The following is a 22420-nucleotide window of genomic DNA, read 5'->3' as shown; positions in this document are numbered from 1 at the left end:
TTATAATTAACCCCGATGTATGCACAAGGTCATCACAGCTTACATGTAATGATTCTAAGGTCATATATGAGTGTCTTTGATTTGATTTGTACGAGAAATAGTATTTTAACTACTTTTTGAAAGACGGTAATTTTAGCAAGCATACCAAATTCATTACAAACATATGGTACTTAAACGTTTTTGTCGTTGGAAACATTACAAAAGTCCTAATAGGGTTCCCTTGTTGCTCCTGTTGGTTTGTTCATCACACTCCTCCTGCTCCCCCGTTATTCTTCTCAGTTGGACATTCTCTCTTGAAGTGTCTCGTTTCACCGCATAGGTAGCATCCTGGGCCTACCCTGGTGTTGGTGATTGAAGCGAGGTGCTGGGTCTGGTTTCTGCAGAAGCGGACAGTATGTCCCTTCTTGTTGCAGTTTTTACAGTGCATCACCCGGCAAGCGCCATTGTGATGGAAGTTACACTTGTTACACTTTGGGAGTGTTCCCATATAGGGTCTGACCGGTGCTGGGAGACAGACCTTATGGCTAGTGTCGAGGCATGTGTCGCGACTGCTGTTGTAATGGCAGGGGTGTCCATGGGTTGTTGTCTTTTAGCGAATTTTTGAGGTAGGTTACATTCCTTTTCGTTCCAAAACTCTCGTTTCTTGTTCGTAGGTTTGTGGCCTGAGGCGCCTTCATTGGCAGACACCCGCCGGTGTTCCTGATTGTTACAACGATTTGTATTGTCGGTACCGCTTCAATCTCTGCTGGCGTTGTTAGCATTGAGTTGCGCCATGACGGCTGTCACGGCTGCCGTGGCTGCAGCTTGAAAAGTAGCAGGATCTATCTGCAGGATTGCTACCTTGCTTGTCGGCTGGTTACCTTCTTGTGAAGACATAATCCTATTGCATGAGGAGAAACGATGTCGTGAGTAGGGATGATTATCTCTAGTTATATCCTTACCATTTATATAAACATATATAAATTTCTCACTTTACTGAACTATTATCGGTGTTTCTGCTAACGTCCCTAAGACGGAGTCATGGTGGTGGGTAGAAGTAGGTTTCATACGGGCGTTAAGCTTTACTCATCTTGGGATCGTGTTTGTCCAAACACGCTTAGCTGAGGAGTTTTGATGGGATCCGGTGCATTAGTGCTGGTATGATCGCACCCTCATAGGTCTACAAAAAGGGCACCTTTTAACTATGAGGCTTAAAAAGGCGAGATGATAGTGAGTCTTCAATAAGGGTTGATACGTCGGGGGTGATTTATCTTAGTTCTGAGTGTATCGTGTTCCGATTGTTTATGGTGTTCTGAAAACAATTCATAACGAGAGTCTATATATAATAAACTTATGAATTTTAGTAGTATTGCTCCCAAAGAAAATACGCATGCCCCTTTTATTTGTATGATTTTAGCATATTTAGTTTTTTTTTGTTTTTTTGAGGAAGGTTTTGAGCCTGATGCAGGTCCAAACCACATCATTGCAAGAAAAGTTTGGACCGCAAATAAATCTCTCGATTAGTGTAATCACTAACTCGTGGGGTCGGGCCTACACATGGAGGGGAGTAACACTAACGCATACTCATAGACCTAATCTACAAGGTCTTGTGAGAAAAATGAACTCTGCTTACAATAATACGTCCCCAAATGGCGAGTTGCTGTTGCTGATGGCGACTCCATCCCTCGATCAATGATGCTCAACGGGGCACAGGCTCGATGGAGTCGAGACGGTTTGTGAGAGCCCAGGCTATGTGAGGAGAGTTGTCGATCTCTGGATCCACCTCCGACTCTTTTCCTCAACACTCACTAACTCTCCGGGTTTGGAAAATAGGGGCCTCCTTGTCACACCCCAAAACCGAAACGGCGGAATACGTTCTGGGGTGGAGGACGTCATGTACAGTATCATAACAATGCATAATAGTAAAGACAAGCAACAACATCCATTGCATTAATATGATAATTGTAATACAAGCGTGTTTTGTACAGTTAGTAAGACACCAAAAGTATAATCAAAATAAAAGATGAGTCTTGTATGTGCTCCATTTTCTCGAAAGCTTCATCTGTACCTGACTACTGATGACCTGATAAACAAGTTATTTTGAAAGAGTTTATCAGCATAAAGCTGGTGAGTTCATAAGTATTTAGTGTCATTGCTTGTATAAAAATGTTTACAACAATGTAGTATAATAGCTGATATCAATGTTTGACAATAGTATACTCCTAGAAAATCCTATATTTTCCAGTAAAAGTAGTCTTCTACCAAGACCCGTTTGTTTGCATGTTTGATCCTTTGAAAATGTAAAAGTTTTCCCTAGTGAAACTATCAGTAAGAAAATATAGTTTTAGACTTCATTCATGTAAAGTAATTGGGAAAATAAGGTTTTACCCCAGCAGTGGCACTGCCGGCTAAATGAAATAAAATGCAGACTCCAGGTAGTATTAAATGTACAATACACCTCGGGGAGCCTGTTTGGCCTTTAATTCTTAATGTGTAATTAAAGGTTTGAATGTAAACTCGTATGTAACCATGCTGATTAACGATCGAATAACTGATGACCCTCCGAGTCATATGTAGTGATGTGACATTTTGTCACCCCTTGGCCTTTCGGCTGGGACTGTAGCTAGCAGTCGGGATGTGGGAGTGTCTGTCCCGTATAGATCTATACACACAATGCCCGGTCTCCCTCCAGGAGACTCTGGTTACACGGTGATACCACTGTGAAGTGTCGTATCGAGAAGTTGTATGTCACATTCTAATTATAGTATATTCTCTTGTATATTGTATAATGTATTTTCTGGTATAATGTATAGAGTGTTCTCTTGTATAGTATATAGTATTCTCTTTGTATAGTATTTAGCATGTATTGACTCATAACTGTACTGACTCTGGTAGGTGTCATTGTAATAGTAGTAATGAGTAGTAATCCTTAACTATACCTATTATAGTTAAATTGTAATGTTGGTTGCATGCCTTTGATACACAAAGGTATTGAACTGAAGTGAAGACTTTTATATCCAACACAAATATATATGATATATAACTAAGAATTCAACGACAATCAGACAAATAACAGAATACACTAAGTCCACAACCGAACAAGGAATATGAAATAAGGTGAGCTATCAGTCCTAAGTCCTTCAAGTCTTACTTATATAAATATATTAGTATAGATATGGGTTTGAAAATAAAGCAAGTTTAAAAGAGTTTGAAAACAGTTTTGGCATTTAAAGAGTTTGATAAAAGGTTTGAAACAGTTGAAAATCCAAAGTTTGATGGTAATTTGAAAGCAGTAGCAAATCTTGCAGTCTGTTCTAGTTATTAATCACATATGATTGATACAATAACTATAACAGTTCAACTTGTATTCCCCCCCCCCATAAAAGCATTTAAAATCATTTAAAAGGTTGATTTAGGGGTATGAAGTCACCTGCAGTGAGTGGAGTGGATGGAAGTGTCGGGTAGGATGCTAGGTGTCAAGTGAGGACTTGAACACACACACTGATCCTATGTAACATGTAGCGATACATAAATGTATCTAATTAGTTATTTAATAACTAAATAATCAAGTAAAGACACTCTAATACATGGAAATACTTAGTTTCAAGTGCTAGGAGTGCCAAAGGGTTGTATCTAAGGAGAGTATGGCCTCACATTGGAGTTTACTCCTCAAATGGTAACCCTATATGTATTTATGGTTTCTGGACCATTTCCCCCAAGAGTTTACGGCCGTAAACTCATGGTAATGGTGCATTTGTGTGTTTTAAGGTCTTATACCTCACAAAGAAGTGTTCTAGTGTTGAATCAAAGGCTTGGGAAGTGATTTGGGCTCGAAATGGCTCACTTTTGGAGTTTACGGTCCTTAGACCACCCTTGACAGTTTACGGTCATAAACACTTGCGTTTACGGTCGTAAACCCATGAGTTTACGGCCGTAAACTCATGGTTACTCCAACCATTTCGTGTTTTGGTGTTTCTAGTTCATTCATGCAAGGTTCTAGTCTTTTATCCAAGCTATAGAAGGTGTTAGCGGCATCTAAACACCATTTGGTGGTGTTTACGGTTCAAGGATATCCCTTGACCGTAAACACATATGATCTTGGGGATTTTGATGTTCAATCCATGGATTAGCAAGTATACTAAGCAAATAACTAGTTAGGGGAGTATACTTACTTATATGAAGCTTGTAAGAGTGTTTAGGGCCCAAGAACACTAGTGTGTGTTCTTGGTGTTCTTGGTGTTTTGAAGAACACTTGAAGATCTAAGTAAAAATCAAGAATCCATGGATGAAATGATTTATAAACACTAGATTAAGTGTTGTATGAACGAATCTAGGAAGGAAACACTTACATTTTGGCGGATTTGAAGAAATGAACCTATGATAGTTGAGAGAAAAACTTGGGTGTTCTTGAGGTTGGAAGTGTAAAGTGAGGGAATAGTGGGTAAACTCATGGTATATGCATGAGTTCTTGGAAAAATGGTGTTTACGGCCCAAACTCCTCTTGTTTGGCCGTAAACACCTAGCTAAGGTGTTGTTTGTTTTGTTTGCTACATAACACTCATAACGACACTTCCTTTTATTTATTCGTTTGACGATTTTTAAACTTAAACACCCAAACGGACTTAAATCCGGCCAAAAATGTACTGAAATCTATTTGACTATTATATGAAGTATTTGACTGTAGAGATTATACAGATGAAAATTTCTGGTTGTCACATCATCCCCCCGTTAGAGGGAATTTTGTCCCGAAATTAGAGTTCAAGCAACTAAGTTATTACAAAATAACTAAGTAAAAAGATGAGGATATTTAAGTTTCATTTGATCCTCGCGCTCCCATGTGAATTCAGGTCCTCGCTTGGCGTCCCAGCGAACCTTCACTATCGGGATACGGCTTTATTTCGTTCGTTTGACCTCTCGGTACATAATCTCTACAGGTTCTTCCACGAAGTTGAGGTTCTCGTTTATCTCGATCTCGTCGAGTGGGATTACAAGAGTCTCGTCGGATAGGCACTTTTTCAATTTCGAAACGTGGAAGGTAGGATGTACGTTACTGAGTTCGCAAGGTAGATTGAGTTTGTAAGCTACGGGGCCGATTCTAGCGAGAATTTCGAAAGGCCCTGTGTATCTTGGATTCAGCTTTCCACGCTTTCCGAAGCGTATCAAGCCTTTCCAGGGTGAGACTTTCAAAAGGACTCGGTCTTCCACCTGGAACTCCAAAGGTTTCCTTCGTTTGTCTGCGTAGCTTTTCTGCCGGTCTCTAGAGGCTTTCAATCGTTCACGAATCTGAAGGATCTTCTCTGTCGTTTCCCGAATGATGTCCGGACCCATGAGAGTGCTGTCAGGAACTCGTCCTTTAGCTAATTGAGTGTCACCCACCTCAGCCCAGCACAGAGGGGATCTGCACTTTCGGCCATAGAGGGCTTCAAATGGAGCAGTCTTGATGCTCGTGTGATAACTGTTGTTGTATGAGAATTCGACAAAGGGTAAGTGGGTATCCCACGCCTTACCAAAGTCGATCACACAGGCTCGCAGCATATCTTCCAAAGTTTGGATAGTCCTCTCACTTTGTCCGTCGGTCTGTGGATGGTAGGCAGTACTCATGTCCAGCCTCGTTCCTAAGGAGCTTTGTAATGACTGCCAGAACCTCGAAGTGAATCTACTATCTCTATCTGAGATAATAGATATAGGAACACCATGCATCCGTACGATCTCCCTAATGTATGTTCTTGTCAGCTTCTCCATCTTGTCGGTTTCTTTGATGGGTAGGAAGTGTGCGGACTTGGTCAATCTGTCAACGATGACCCATATGGTATCAAGTCTACCCGCTGTCTTGGGTAACTTGGTTATGAAGTCCATAGTGATCCGCTCCCACTTCCACTAAGGTATTTCTAGTTGTTGGAGTAGACCTGACGGTTTCTGGTATTCGACCTTGACCTTTGCGCAAGTAAGGCATTTACTTACGAGGTAGCAATCTATGCTTTCATGTTAGGCCACCAGTATGACTTCTTGAGATCCAGATACATCTTATCTGAACCTGGGTGGACGGAATATCGAGTATTGTGTGCTTCCTTCATGACCAAGTCTCTGAAGCCACCGTGCTTCGGTGTCCAGATCCGGTCCATTAGTTATAAGGCTCCCTCACCCTTGGTTTCCAGGTTCTTATCCATTCCTCGCAGGGATTCTCCCGCTACATTTTCAGGTTTCAAAGCTTCGAGCTGAGCCTCCTTAATTTGTGCGGATAGATGTGAATGGATAGTCATTGTTAGTGACTAGACTCTTCGGCCATAATATTCTTTCCGACTTAGGGCGTCTGCTACTACGTTGGCTTTACCCGAATGATAACGAATTTCGCATTTGTAGTCATTGAGTAGCTCGACCCACCGTCGTTGTCTCATGTTGAGCTCTTTCTGGTTGAAGATGTGTTGGAGGCTTTTGTGGTCGGTATAGATGGTGCTCTTCGTACCATACAGATAGTGTCTCCAGATTTTTAGGGCGAACACAACCGCTCCTAATTCGAGGTCGTGTGTGGTGTAGTTGACCTCGTGTGTCTTCAGCTATCTTGAGGCGTAGGCGATGACCTTACCTCGTTGCATCAGAACACAGCCGAGCCCTTGGTTGGATGCATCGCAGTATACCATGAATTCTTCTATCCCTTCGAGGAGGGACAGTATCGGTGCGGTGCATAAGGCTCGCTACAGGGTTTGGAATGCCTTCTCTTGTTTCTCTTCCCAGTCAAAGGCCACGCCTTTCTGGGTCAATGTAGTCAGGGGTTTCGCGATTCGAGAGAGGTTTTGAATGAACCTGCGGTAGTAGCCAGCGAGGCCTAGAAATTGACGAATTTCCGTAGGTGTCTTCGATGCTGACCAGTTCTCGATAGCCTTAATTTTGGATGGGTCCACGTGGATTCCCTCCTTGCTAACCACGTGTCCTAAGAATTCGACTCTTCGGATCCAAAATTCGCATTTAGAGAACTTCGCATATAGCTTCTTCGATCGTAAAGTTTCCAGGACTTATCGCAGATGATCGTTATGTTCTTCCTCACTTCGAGAGTAGATAAGTATATCATCAATGAAGACGATGACGAACTGATCCAAGTAAGGACGGCATACTCTATTCATCAAGTCCATGAATACTGCGGGCGCATTGGTCAGTCCAAATGGCATCACTACGAACTTATAGTGTCCGTAACGAGTTCGGAAGGCTGTCTTCGGGACATCCTCCTCAAGCACTCGTAACTGGTGATACCCGGATCTTAGATCAATCTTGGAAAAGAAGCTTGCCCCTTGCAGTTGGTCAAATAAATCGTCTATGTGAGGAAGAGGGTAACGATTCTTGACCGTCAGCTTGTTGAGTTCCCTATAATTGATGCACATACGGAACGATCCGTCTTTCTTCTTTACGAACAAGACCGGTGCTCCCCAGGGTGAGAAGCTTGGTCTTATAAAGCCCTTGCTGAGCAGTTCGTTAAGTTGACCGGACAGTTCTTGCATCTCAGCAGGCGCTAGACGATAGGGCGATTTGGCTACGGGGTTAGCTCCTGGGATTAAGTTGATTCGGAACTCGACTTGTCGTTGCGGAGGTAACCCTGGTAGCTCTTCCGGAAAGATGTCGAGGAAATCGCGTACTACGGGGAAGTCTTTTAGGTCTTTTGTTTTCTGGCTCGTATCGACGACGTGTGCAAGGAATGCACGATGTTCCTTACGCAAGTACTTATGGGCTTGAATACTTGAGATGATACGGAGGCTCGTACTGGGTTTGTCTCCGTATATCAACAAGGTTTCGTTATTTGGTAGGTTCAGGCGGATTGCTTTGTCGAAACACAGAATATCGGTACGATGGAGACTCAACCAGTCCATGCCCACAATGACATCGAAGCTCTTGATTGCTACTGGTATGAGGTCGATTGGAAACGAATGGTTATCGAGTGTGAGGGTACAACCTATGCAGATCTCGTTAGAACTCTCTATCTTTCCGTTAGCCATTTCTACGACGAAGGTTTCTTTTAGTGGTTGTGGTGATTGTTTAAGTAAGTGTTTAAAGTTTTGGTTTACGATACTCCTCTTTGCCCCACTATGAAATAGGATACAAGCATAAGAGTTATCAAGAAGGAACGTACCCGTGACTACTGTGGGATCTGCTACTGCTTCATTGTGGCCAATAGCGAGTAGTCTGCCTGTTCCTCCCGCATTCCCAGCCTTCGGACAGTTTCTTTTGAAATGCCCTATCTCGCCACAGCCGTAGCAGGCCTGGCTTACTCCCAAACCGGGGACCTGGGAAATGGGTTTGGGTGGTGTTCGGCAAAAACGGGCGGTATGGCCCTTCCGGTCACAGTTAGTGCAGTGCATTTCCTGGCAGGGGCCGTTGTGATGGAAAGAGCACTTGGTGCACTTGGGTAGACTCCTGCATATGTTTTGGCTGGTATAGGGGCAGCAGGAGTAGTGGCAGCATGGACAGCCACCGTTTGTTGGTTCTTTGAAGAGGATTGGGCTGATTTACCCTTCTTTTGGTCCCACCGCTTCCTTTTGTTGTCGGATGTGTTGGTCGGTGCAGTGGCAACCGTTGTGGTTGCTGATGGAGTGTAAGGAACTTCATGATCAATCAACCTTTGGGCCAATTCCTTGGCACTATCAAAGGTCGTAGGGTGTGATGCTAGAACGTTACCTCGATACGGGGGCACTAAACCCCAGATGTATCTTTCAATTTTCTTGCCTTCGATGGGGACCATGTTAGGACACAGAGTCACCAGGTCGCAGAACCTGGTTGTATAAGCCACTATGTCGGTCCCCTTCATCTTGAGGCCCCACAGTTCCTCCTCCAGCTTCTGAATTTCGCGCCTCGGGCAGTACTCCCTCGTCAACAGGTCCTTTAGTGTATCCCAGCCCATGGCGTTGGCTGTCACCAAGGAGAGTGATTTGACATGGCCATTCCACCACGTCAAGGCCCTTTCGGTGAAGGTGCAAGCTGCGAACTTTATCTTGCTCTCTTTGGGGCACAAGCACATCTCGAAGATTGCCTTAGTTCTTTCGACCCATTGGGACTGTGCAATTATCCCTCCGGTCCCATAGAAGTTTGTTGGCTTGCAGCTCATGAAATCCTTATAGGTACACCCATGTGTATGTGGGTGGATTTCACCATGTCTAGAGTTGGTGCCCATTCCGGCTCCACTTGTATCACCAGAATTTATTTGGGCCATAGCTGCGGTTACAGATGCCTGAAACATCACCGCATCGAACTGCGGAGGAGGTGGTGGTGGTGGAGTTTGACTTGCAGGCGTGTTTCTGGTCGGACGCTTGCGAGGAGGCATCTTTTACTGAAAATTTATAAAGATGATGACAATAGTGAGAAAGAATTGTAAGCATGATGGGAGTGTTTTATGGACTAAATCGCCATAGTCCAACTACCATATTGAAATGTACTAATAGATTAGAGAAACACAAGAGTACAAACTTTCCCATAGATTAGATAACTGTCAATATTACTGGTATTACTGATGTAAAATGAGTTCAGAAAGTTGACCTAACAGTAGGTCTTACATCAAACCATAAGGAAATTGTTGGCAGCTTAGAAGTCTAATCAGAGTACTTTTTAAAAAAAAGTTAGGAATATTTTACAAACAAGTGCTTCCTAAAGCACGGAAAGAAATGCTATTCCCTAATTCAAAAGTAAAGATGAGTTGACATCTTCTACCGGCGACGGGTATCCCTCGGACGAACCCTTAGTTCTGCCAGTTGACGTACAACTTCCTGAAGATGTCGTTCATGCGCTCTCTGACGCACTCGGAGTTCCATGACTGCGGCTCGGGATGCAGCTAGTTGCTGCTGTAGAGTATCATTGGTCCTCCTAGTCCTATCCACCGTTTCTTCGAGTTGACGAATACGGAGTGTGTTAAGGCTAGAGTTGGCGTCAATTTCTACTACTCGCTCGATGGCCGCATGACCTTGCTCGACGTTCCTAGCAATCCTTCGGACTATGATGGGCAGGACTCGGTCAGGTGATCCTCCCTCGCTTATATTGTAAAAGCTTCGGTCTCCGTTGAAGGGTAAGGGCTGACCCTGCTCATCACTCAATTGGTTCAAGGTTGTTGCCCACATGGGAGTGGGACCTTGAAATGTTGGACGGGGGTTGGGGTTTGGAGCTACTGGGGGTAGGTTGTTGACTTCTGGTTCGGAGTCGGGGCCATCTGAAAAGCCTTCTGCAAGGTGATCATCCAAATGGATTGCGTGATCATCTTCCGGCTCATCATCAAGCCATCCTCCAATGCCTTGGTTTGGATAGTACGGATCGCCAAGGAGATGAAAGCCAGCCATGCTATCTACGCGAGAATGGGGAAAGAATAGTTAATAGACGTACTAATCTAAGATACTTATAAGATGATCGTTATTAGTTGATTCAATACTTGCATAGTGCATACCAATTACATGCAACCGAAACAAGATAAACCTTCGAATAAGTGACCCTAACTCTAAATCCACAATCAAACAAGGAACAGGAAGTAAAGCAAAGATCACAGATTCTAAGTCTATAGCGCCTTAGTCACATGTAACCTTGGTGTACCCACTTAGCAACTATTGTCCTACTAGTAACGACCTTTTTAGTTCTCACATATGTAATTCATAGTAATGAAGAATACTCCTATAGTATTCTTGTTCTAATGTTCTTGTAGTAGTGTGGGTAAGTTTTTAGACTTGTTGTAACACCACAATCATTCTTAGGCACATACTAGTCACTCCTCAGAAAATATAGTTGATCAGGCTATATCCCCTTAGGTTTGACCATATGTCTCTGATACCAATTTGTCACACCCCAAAACCGGAACGGCGGAATACGTTCTCGGGTGGAGGACGTCGTGTACAGTATCATAACAATGCATAATAGTAAAGACAAGCAACAACATCCATTGCATTAATATGATAATTGTAATACAAGCGTGTTCTGTACAGTTAGTAAGACACCAAAAGTATAATCAAAATAAAAGATGAGTCTTGTATGTGCTCCATTTTCTCAAAAGCTTCATCTGTACCTGACTACTGATGACCTGATAAACAAGTTATTTTGAAAGAGTTTATCAGCATAAAGCTGGTGAGTTCATAAGTATTTAGTGTCATTGCTTGTATAAAAATGTTTACAACAATGTAGTATAATAGCTGATATCAATGTTTGACAATAGTATACTCCCTAGAAAATCCTATATTTTCCAGTAAAAGTAGTCTTCTACCAAGACCCGTTTGTTTGCATGTTTGATCCTTTGAAAATGTAAAAGTTTTCCCTAGTGAAACTATCAGTAAGAAAATATAGTTTTAGACTTCATTCATGTAAAGTAATTGGGAAAATAAGGTTTTACCCCAGCAGTGGCACTGCCGGCTAAATGAAATAAAATGCAGACTCCAGGTAGTATTAAATGTACAATACACCTCGGGGAGCCTGTTTGGCCTTTAATTCTTAATGTGTAATTAAAGGTTTGAATGTAAACTCGTATGTAACCATGCTGATTAACGATCGAATAACTGATGACCCTCCGAGTCATATGTAGTGATGTGACATTTTGTCACCCCTTGGCCTTTCGGCTGGGACTGTAGCTAGCAGTCGGGATGTGGGAGTGTCTGTCCCGTATAGATCTATACACACAATGCCCGGTCTCCCTCCAGGAGACTCTGGTTACACGGTGATACCACTGTGAAGTGTCGTATCGAGAAGTAGTATGTCACATTCTAATTATAGTATATTCTCTTGTATATTGTATAATGTATTTTCTGGTATAATGTATAGAGTGTTCTCTTGTATAGTATATAGTATTCTCTTTGTATAGTATTTAGCATGTATTGACTCATAACTGTACTGACTCTGGTAGGTGTCATTGTAATAGTAGTAATGAGTAGTAATCCTTAACTATACCTATTATAGTTAAATAGTAATGTTGGTTGCATGCCTTTGATACACAAAGGTACTGAACTGAAGTGAAGACTTTTATATCCAACACAAATATATATGATATATAACTAAGAATTCAACGACAATCAGACAAATAACAGAATACCCTAAGTCCACAACCAAACAAGGAACAGGAAATAAGGTGAGCTATCAGTCCTAAGTCCTTCAAGTCTTACTTATATAAATATATTAGTATAGATATGGGTTTGAAAATAAAGCAAGTTTAAAAGAGTTTGAAAACAGTTTTGGCATTTAAAGAGTTTGATAAAAGGTTTGAAACACTTGAAAATCCAAAGTTTGATGGTAATTTGAAAGTAGTAGCAAATCTTGCAGTCTGTTCTAGTTATTAATCACATGTGATTGATACAATGACTATAATAGTTCAACTTGTATTCCCCCCCGCCCCATAAAAGCATTTAAAATCATTTAAAAGGTTGATTTAGGGGTATGAACTCACCTGCAGTGAGTGGTGTGGATGGAAGTGTCGGGTAGGATGCTAGGTGTCAAGTCAGGACTTGAACACACACACTAATCCTATGTAACATGTAGCGATACATAAATGTATCTAATTAGTTATTTAATAACTAAATAATCAAGTAAAGACACTCTAATACATGGAAATACTTAGTTTCAAGTGCTAGGAGTGCTAAAGGGTTGTATCTAAGGAGAGTATGGCCTCACATTGGAGTTTACTCCTCAAATGGTAACCCTATTGTATTTACGGTTTCTGGACCATTTCCCCCATGAGTTTACGGCCGTAAACTCATGGTAATGGTGCATTTGTGTGTTTTAAGGTCTTATACCTCACAAAGGAGTGTTCTAGGTTTGCATCAAAGGCTTGGGAAGTGATTAGGGCTCGAAATGGCTCACTTTTGGAGCTTACGGTCCTTGGACCACCCTTGAGAGTTTATGGTCGTAAACCCATGAGTTTACGGCCGTAAACTCATGGTTACTCCAACCATTTCGTGTTTTGGTGTTTCTAGTTCATTGATGCAAAGTTCTAGTCATTTATCCAAGCTATAGAAGGTGTTAGGCGCATCTAAACACCACTTGGTGGTGTTTACGGTTCAAGGATATCCCTTGACCGTAAACACATATGATCTTGGGGATTTTGATGTTCATTCCATGGATTAGCAATTATACTAAGCAAATAACTAGTTAGGGGGAGTATACTTACTTATATGAAGCTTGTAAGAGTGTTTAAGGCCCAAGAACACTAGTGTGTGTTCTTGGTGTTCTTGGTGTTTTGAAGAACACTTGAAGATCTAAGTAAAAATCAAGAATCCATGGATGAAATGATGTATAAACACTAGATTAAGTGTTGTATGAGCAAATCTAGGAAGGAAACACTAACATTTTAGCGGATTTGAAGAAATGATCCTATGATAGTTGAGAGAAAAACTTGGGTGTTCTTGAGGTTGGAAGTGTAAAGTGAGGGAATAGTGGGTAAACTCATGCTATATGCATGAGTTCTTGGAAAAATGGTGTTTACGGCCCAAACTCCTCTTGTTTGGCCGTAAACACCTACCTAAGGTGTTGTTTGTTTTGTTTGCTACACAACACTCATAACGAACATCCTTTTATTTATTCGTTTGACGATTTTTAAAATTAAACACCCAAACAGACTTAAATCCGGCCAAAAATGTACTGAAATCTATTTGACTATTATTTGAAGTATTTGACTGTAGAGATTATACAAATGAAAATTTCGGGTTGTCACACTCATGGTATGTAAGATCTTGTCGTGCTGTCCGTGCGAATATAGGGGTGAAAGAGATAATTAATAGACGTCTAATCCTATAATTACTTATAGGGGGTGATCCTTATCAGTCACGTCTATGATCACTTAGTGCATACCAATTATATATAATCTGAGAAAGAATAGACCTTCGAATAAATGACTCTACTCTAAGTCCACAACCAAACAAGGAACAGGAAGTAGAGCAATAGCCATAGATTTCGAGTCTATAATATCTTTAATTATGTACAACCTTGGCGTATGCACTCAGTCATTATAGACCTACTAATAGGGGTCTTTAGTTTTCACATAAGTTGATCATGGTATCACCAAATACTCCTATAGTATTTTAATGTTTGACTTATGTTTTTCAATGTTTGTTTGTAGATAGGGTTGGTAAGTTTTTAGACTTGTTGCAACAACACAACCATTCCCGGGCATATGCTAATCACTTCTGGGATAGACATAGTTGATCAGGCTATGTCATTCCCAGACCTGACTATACATCCCCAAGCCTACTTGTGCCTTTCAACAATCACCACTTTTTGTTTTGTTCTAGGATAATGTTGATCTTAGTATGTATGCATGCATGTATGCTTTTAACAAGAAACTATTTATTTCTAAAAGTATAGTTATTTGAAAATGTTAAATCAGAGACCTTAGTCCCAATTCATTTATAGTTTGTATATCTTATGTGGTTTGTTATACTTAGTTCACTATAAATAATGCTCTGATACCAATCTGTCACACCCCCAAACGAAGGATGGCGGAAACGTCCGGGGGTGGAGGACTTCATGTATAGTATCACAACAACGTGTATAATAGTGCTCAATGTAAATACAACCATCATAAATATAATTGAAAAGGTTACACCATAGAATAAGTTTACATGTTTCAAAATCAATTACATTACGATGACAAAATGAATTGTTTGACGATTTATCGTCCCATCCTCAAAATGCTGTTGGTTTTCCTGTTTCACTGATTTCCAGAGAATACAAGTAGTTTTGAAAAAGTGTCAACAATTAAGTTGGTGAGTTCATAAGAGTTTTGTTTGAGAACGAAACTGTTTTCCTTGTAAAAGCGACAAAGTATGTTTCCAGAAAACCCAATATTTTCTTTATTAAGTGTGGAATGAATGCTTCTAAGTTATGCGATAATGAACCCTAGAAGGACCCATAGATTCCTTCTATAATCGCCCAGCGTATATAAGTTATATAAAATTTAGGTTAAATAAACCGTTGAATATAATGGGTCTGCCCTAGGTCCACAACCAAACAAGGAACAGGAGATGAGGCGGGCCCACCAATTCTAAGTCAAATGTGACTAGAATCTTAACTCTATCATATACACTTAGCAATTATAGCTGAAGTCTAACAATTCTAGCTTTATGTAGTTTTAATAGAAATATGTTCCAAAGAAAATCCTATATTTTCCTTATAAAAGTTAGGTGGTCCTAAATCCCAGGACCGGAAATAAACAAGTATTTTTCCATACTTAAAGATATAAAAGTGATTTTAAATCGACATAAAACCCTTTTTGATTTGGGAAAATATCCCGTAAACTTTATGTGTTATGTGTTGTCTTAAATCCTAAGACCGAAAGTGTACAAGTATTTTTCCATGTAAAACCCGCTAATCTAAAAGTGTACAAGTAGTTAAATCCTAAGACCGAAAGTGTACAAGTAGTTAAATCGACATAACTCGCTAATCTAAAAGTAAAACCCGTAAATCTTATGATTTGTTAATACCACATGTGAGCTATTATAACCATGCTAAGACTCAGACGGCCTCGTAATACGACGTTCTTCAGGCGTCGCAAGTTAAATGACACTTGTCACCTCAGACCTACCGGTCTAGCTGTTGCATGCAGCTCAGGTGCGAGCTTGTCAGACCCAGTATAGATCTATACACAACTATCATGCTCTCCCTACAAGAGACTCTGGTTACAATTTACAGGACTTTTGACTTTGTTACTATGAAGATAACACAGAGCGAATATCTCACAAATTTATTCATTAGCAGATTTACGTGAACTGAACTGAAAACCTTTGGTAAATGAGTTTGAAATATAAATGATACATAAACTATACCTATTATAGTTTATCCAAAACGTTTGTAATGTAAAAGAACTCTTTTATGAAAATACATTAGTGCTATCAATCCATAAACTATAACTATTATGTAGTATATGAATAACCCATTTGTTTTGAGAGTAAAACCTTTCTCATGTAATAAAAATCCATAAACTATGCTTATTATAGCTTGTTATATGTGTTCGAAATGAATAAAGAATCTTATCATAAATGACTAAATTTCAGTTTATGATGATAAACTAACAAGAAAATACATTCAATATTTACAACTTATTGTTATACACTTTGCTCAACATAATACAAAGTGTTATGAAAGTTATAAGCTGTTAACTAGTTTTTAACCTTTCTGCACTCTTTTAGAAAAATCATAGAAAAATCATACGAAGTTGAAAGCTGGATCCGTAAATTCTGAGAGTTCATAAAATGTGTCTAGTTTATTCGTAATTTTTATTATGATTTTTAGAAGTCTCTAACTTGTGTCAAAATGTTCATATTCACAGACTGGTCCGAATTCGTTTCTGAAATGATAGGCAGTTTTGTAAAAATCACCATAAATCGTAGAAAACTCGTATGGTGATGTGCAAATAGTCATTTTAAAGGTATGAACCTGAACTATTTGCACCTAATATATTTTTGAAAACGAAAATGTTTAAGTTGACCAAAACAGTCCGTGAATGGAGTTAAACTTTTCTGATGAAAGCTGTTGAATGAGTTTAGTTGTGTTCTTGGTGTTTTAACTTGTATTCCCCCCCTTAAAACTTAATAAAAACATGACAAGATAGGGGTATGAACTCACCTTGAGTGATTTCAGTAGATGGATGGTGGAGAAAAGATGTGTTCAACTCAAGAACACTTGGGAGATGCTTGAAGATTTGAAGATCTAACAACAAATATGACGATATTTGTGTAAGCAATCTATGATTTGGATGAAGGATAGTAGAATATCTAAGTGTAGGAGGAATTTGATGGGTTTTAGGTAAAACAAATAAACTAGAAAACAATTCCTAAGTTCACATGCAACCTACTTTGGATCTATGTTTTAACTATTGAACATACAACTTTGAATTGCAAAATAAGAACCCTAGAGGAGAGAGGCTAATTTCGAAATTAACAAACTAGGGTTTAGGGTTTACATACCTTTCAATTTTTATAGCAAACAATTGATATTCCCTTGATCTTGATCTTGATCTTCTTGGAAGCTTTAGCACCACAAGTGTAATGCCTCTAATGGAATCACACCCAATGACTAGCAGGAAGGAAAGTAGAAGAAGAGAGAGGGGAGGGAGTATGCAATTTTGGCCAAGCTATTCTTTCAAAGAAATGAGTACCCAAAATGTGAGCCAGGAGGCTCCTTAAATAGTTGAGGGAACTAGGGTTTAGAGAAAACCCTAGTTATCCTTTGCTTAGGGCCTAAGCAAGACCCAAGGCCTTATCTTGGACCCCTTGGACGAATTCTCTAGGGTTTCCCCTAGGGTTTTCGTCCACCCCCTTCCAAGGGAGTTCTGGATCCTTCCATTCAACTATCAATTAATTGCAAACTAGTCCCTGCACTTTATAATTAATTCTTTTAACTCTAAAATCAATTCTGATTAATTTCTGGCTAACAATTAATTAAACATAATGATTTCTAATTAATATATTAATCTTTTAACATATTAATAAATCATTTATATTAATTCATTAATCTTATAAATTAATATCTCTCCTTCCATAATTTCCTTGTCCAGTTGCTAGGTTGAGGGCAACCCAAAAGGACTGTGCTGCTATCAATTCAAGTACATACCAATTATAGTTATGGGCTTAGACACCTAATCCAACAGTCTCCCACTTGGATAAGTCTGTAACCATAATTGCTAGTATGCCTTCTAAATTTGACCAGCAAATTGTAGCTTCCAAAAAGCTGCTGCCGAACTCTGACCCAGTCAGTTACGTGTCCTAAGATAAGTGATCATATAACCCTTCGTTCTGCTTGATATCCCCAGACAAAAGACATGGAATGTAATCAATCTGTTTGTCCAGAATCTATGTTTCCCGATTTCTGATTTGTGATGATGTAGGACTTCTAATCGAACACATCAATTTAGTCCTGGCTGGGCCCAGCACATAAGTCAACACCAAATCATCGAGGGGCCCACAGATATCGCTTTTCCTGTTAGGGCAAAAGGAACGAATAAACGTTGACTCATATGCTTGTATCTTTTACTCATCAAATTATACATGACAATACGTTTTATAACACCAAGTTACTGATGCGTTTTCGTATCACCAATGCACAACCGACTTGTAAATTACAACTCATATATCTTCGTTTCAAGATTATAAGATATTATCGTCTCAGTATTACTCGTGATGAATTCCATGAAGTGATACTCTGAGCGAGGGTTTATCCAGTACTCAAATCTCAATTTCTGAGTACTCATGAACGTTGCAGCAATTCTATTGCCATGTCTATCCTTAGACAATCTACAATCCAGTTCATGACAGTCTTAATTCACTACTTACTTCCAAAAGTATGAGTGACTGTGGAGTTTGAATAATCTTATTATTCGGGAAGTAAAACATGCAAAAATGAAACACAATAATAAACAATTGACAAAAGGCAGAAACCAAACTTATAAATAATACTTTATTATTTAATCACCAAAAGTCAATTACATTTACTTTGTTACAAGTTTCAGAATAAAACTAATCTAACTACTAAAACTAATATCATCTTTCAGTCCTATGCTCCGAGCATGCTGAATATGCTTAGCCCTACTCAGACCCTTTGTGAGGGGATCTGCTGGGTTATCTTCAGATGACACCCTCTTTACTATAAGATGGCCTTCTTCAACTCTATGTATGATGAAATGGTACTTTCTGTCGATATGTCTGGTCTTACCATGATCTCTCGGTTCCTTTGTCAAGGCAACCTCTCCTTCATTATCGCAGAACAGTTCCATAGGCTCCTGGATGGTTGGAACAACTCCGAGATCCCCGATGAAGTTCCTCAACCAAGCTGCTTCTTTCGACGCTTCAGTTGCTGCTATGTACTCTGATTCACAAGTAGAATCAGCCACCGTATTTTGCTTGGAACTCTTCCAAGTAACTGCTCCTCCATTCAGTAAAAACACCCAGCCCGACTGAGAACAGAAGTTATCTCTATCCGTCTGAAAGCTGGCATCACTGTAACCATCTACTCTCAAAGTATCACTGCCACCAAGCACAAGGACTCAGTCCTTTGTCCTTCGCAAATACTTGAGTATATTCTTAACTGCTATCCAATGAGCTCTACCTGGGTTTCCCTGATAGCGACTGACCATGCTCAAAGCAAATGCCACATCAGGGCGAGTACATGTCATAGCGTACATGATCGATCCGACAGCGGAAGCATAAGGTACACGACTCATGTCATCTATTTCAACATCTGTACTCGGGCATTGAGTGTTACTCAATTTGGTATTGCTCTGGATAGGTAGCTTTCCCTTCTTGGAATTTTCCATACTAAACCTCTTTAGTACCTTATCCAAGTATGTGCTCTGACTAAGTCCAATTAGTCTCTTCTTTCTATCTCTCAATATTCTAATCCCAAGAATATAGGCAGCTTCTCCAAGGTCTTTCATGGCAAAACACTTTCCAAGCCAAGACTTAACCTCTTTCAAGGTTGGAACGTCGTTACCAATGATTAATATGTCATCGACATACAACACCAGAAAAGTTACTATACTCCCACTAGCATTGATATACACACAAAACTCATCTTCACTTCTAGAGAAACCAAACTCTTTGACTTTCTCATGGAAGCAAAGATTCCAACTGCGAGATGCTTGTTTCAATCCATAAATGGATTTCTCAAGCTTGCACACTCTATTGGGGAACTTTGCATCAACAAAACCCTCTGGCTGACTCATGTAAACATCTTCAGCCAACTTCCCATTAAGGAAAGCAGTTTTGACATCCATCTTCTAGATTTCATAATCATGAAAGGCAGCTATGGCGAGCAATATCCTAATAGATTTAATCTTAGCTACTGGTGAGAAGGTCTCATCATAGTCAACCCCTGGGGTTTGAGTGAAACCTTTTGCAACCAGTCGAGCTTTGAATGTGTGCACATTCCCATCCATGTCTGTCTTCTTCTTGAAGATCCATTTGCACCTAACTGTCTTGCGACCTGGTGCACTATCAACCAAATTCCAAACTTGGTTGTCATACATGGACTTAATCTCGCTGTCCATTGCCTCTTTCCACTTGGAAGCCTCTGGGCCTGCCATTGCTTCCTTATAAGTGACTGGTTCATCTAAGTTTACCAGTGTTCTGTCACTTATGAATGTGTCACCATCTGAAGTCATATGAAAACCATACAACTCAGGTGGCACACTCGCCCTAGTGGATCTTCTAAGAGGTAATGAGTTATCAATTGGTTCAACAGGAACTGTTTCCTCTGGTTGAGTGCTAGTGTCATCTAAGGTTCCTTAATTGGATGGCTCTTGAATTTCTTCAAGTTCAATAGTGCTCCCACTGTCCTCTTTGAATATGAGCTCTCTTTCAAGAAAGACTCCTCTTCGTGCTACAAAGACCATGTTCTCACTAGGCCTGTAGAACAAATATCCAAAAGACTGCTTTGGGTAACCAATGAAAACACATTTCTCACTTCTAGCTGCTAGCTTGTCGTGAGTCTCTCGTCTTACGAAAGCTTCACAACCCCAGACTTTAATATGTGCTAACGAGGGAACTTTCCCTGTCCACATTTCGTGAGGTGTTTTGGCAACCTTCTTTGTAGGGACAAGATTGAGGATGTGGGCGGCTGTCTCTAACGCATACCCCCAGAAGTGAATAGGAAGCGAAGACCGACTCATCATAGAACGAACCATGTCTAACAAGGTTCGATTGCGCCTCTCAGCTACACCATTTAACTGTGGTGTCCTAGGAGGAGTCAATTGTGAGACTATCCCACATTCTTTCAGATAATCGTTAAACTCGATACTAAGATACTCCCCGCCTCTATCGGATCTAAGTATCTTTATCTTTCTGCCCAATTGATTTTCGACTTCATGCTTAAACTCTTTGAACTTTTCAAAAGTTTCTGACTTATGCTTGATCAAGTAGATATATCCATATCTGCTATAATCGTCAGTGAAAGTCATATAGAATCGACTAGCATCTCTTGTAGTTGATCTGAAGGGCCCACACACATCTGTGTGTATGAAATCAAACAGACCTTCACCTCTTTCACAAGACCCTGTGAATGGTGATTTTGTCATCTTTCCCAAAAGACAAGATTCACACATATCATCTGACTTTAGGTCAAATGATTCCAACACTCCATCCTTTTGGAGTTGGGCTATGCGTTTCTTGTTAATGTGTCCAAGACGACAATGCCACAAGCATGCCTTGTCTACACTATTAGACAAGTCAATATTAAGTACACTATTTCCTAGGCTATCAACACAAGTCACTGTTTCATACACACTATTACAAGGCAAAGCTTCAAACATAAAAACACCATTCTTATAAACAGAAATTGAACCATTCAAATCATTAAAAGAATATGTAAAACCTTGTCTGAACAATGCATGAAATGAAATAATGTTTCTCGTCATCTCAGACGAATATCAACAATTTATTAAATCTAATCTAACATCATTACTAAGCAGAAGCTGATAAACTCCGATCTTGGTTACTGGTGAAGACTTTCTGTTTCCCATGATCAGGTTTATCCTTCCTCGCTCTATCTCCTCACTTTCCTTTAGACCCTGCAAATCAGAACATATATGAAAACCACATCCTGTATCAAGGACCCATGAACGAGAAGATAATGAGTTATTAGCAGAAATAGTGTAAATACCTGCCGAAGATGGCTTCACTTTGCCATCCTTGATATCTTGCAGATATTGTGGGCAAGATCTCTTCCAATGCCCCTTTTGGTTGCAGTAAAAGCAAACTGCCTCTTTTGGATCAGAAACATGGGGAGTGGAACCATTGGGCTTAGCCTTTGGGCCATTACTAGATGACCCAGCTTGAGCCTTGCTCTTCCAGTTTTGCTTGGGAGGACCTTTCCTCTTTTTCCCCTTTCCCTGTCCAATAGCCAAAACAGGGGCACTCGTAGGTGTGGAGGGTATACTTTTACCCTTCATCCCTGCCTCAGCTGTCTGCAACAAGTTGTGCAATTGGGCCAAGGTCTGCTTAGTATTGTTCAAATGGTAAGTTAGAATAAACTGACCATAACATTCAGGAAGTGAGTTCAAGACCATGTCAATGGCCAATTCCTCATCAAAGTGAATATTGAGCTTGACCAAACGCTCTATGTAGCGTTGCATTCTTTGCACATGTGACACAACCGACTCCCCATCTTTCATCTTGCAAGCCATAAGTGACTTGACTACTTCGAACTTTTCTTGACGAGCTCGCTTATGGTACTTTTCCATAAGGTCCTTGTTCATCTCGAAAGGCCAGTAGTCCTCATAGTACCTCTGCAGTTCTGGGGACATAGTTGCCACCATGATGCATGCCACTTTGGTAGCATCATCGTAATGTTTCTTGTAGGCAGCAAGATCTTCAGGAGTAGCTTCATTCTCATCAAGCTCTTTGAGCTCCTTTTCAAGAACATATTCTTTGTTCTCGAAACGAAGAGCCATCTTGATGTTGCGCATCCAATCGTTATAGTTTGAGCCATCCATAACGATTTTGGAGCATATATTGAG

Source organism: Lactuca virosa, chromosome 3 (genome assembly GCF_052849685.1).
Source record: "Lactuca virosa cultivar CGN04683 chromosome 3, Lactuca_virosa_CGN04683_v6, whole genome shotgun sequence".
Lineage (NCBI taxonomy): Eukaryota > Viridiplantae > Streptophyta > Magnoliopsida > Asterales > Asteraceae > Lactuca > Lactuca virosa.
This window is presented reverse-complemented; position numbering follows the sequence as displayed.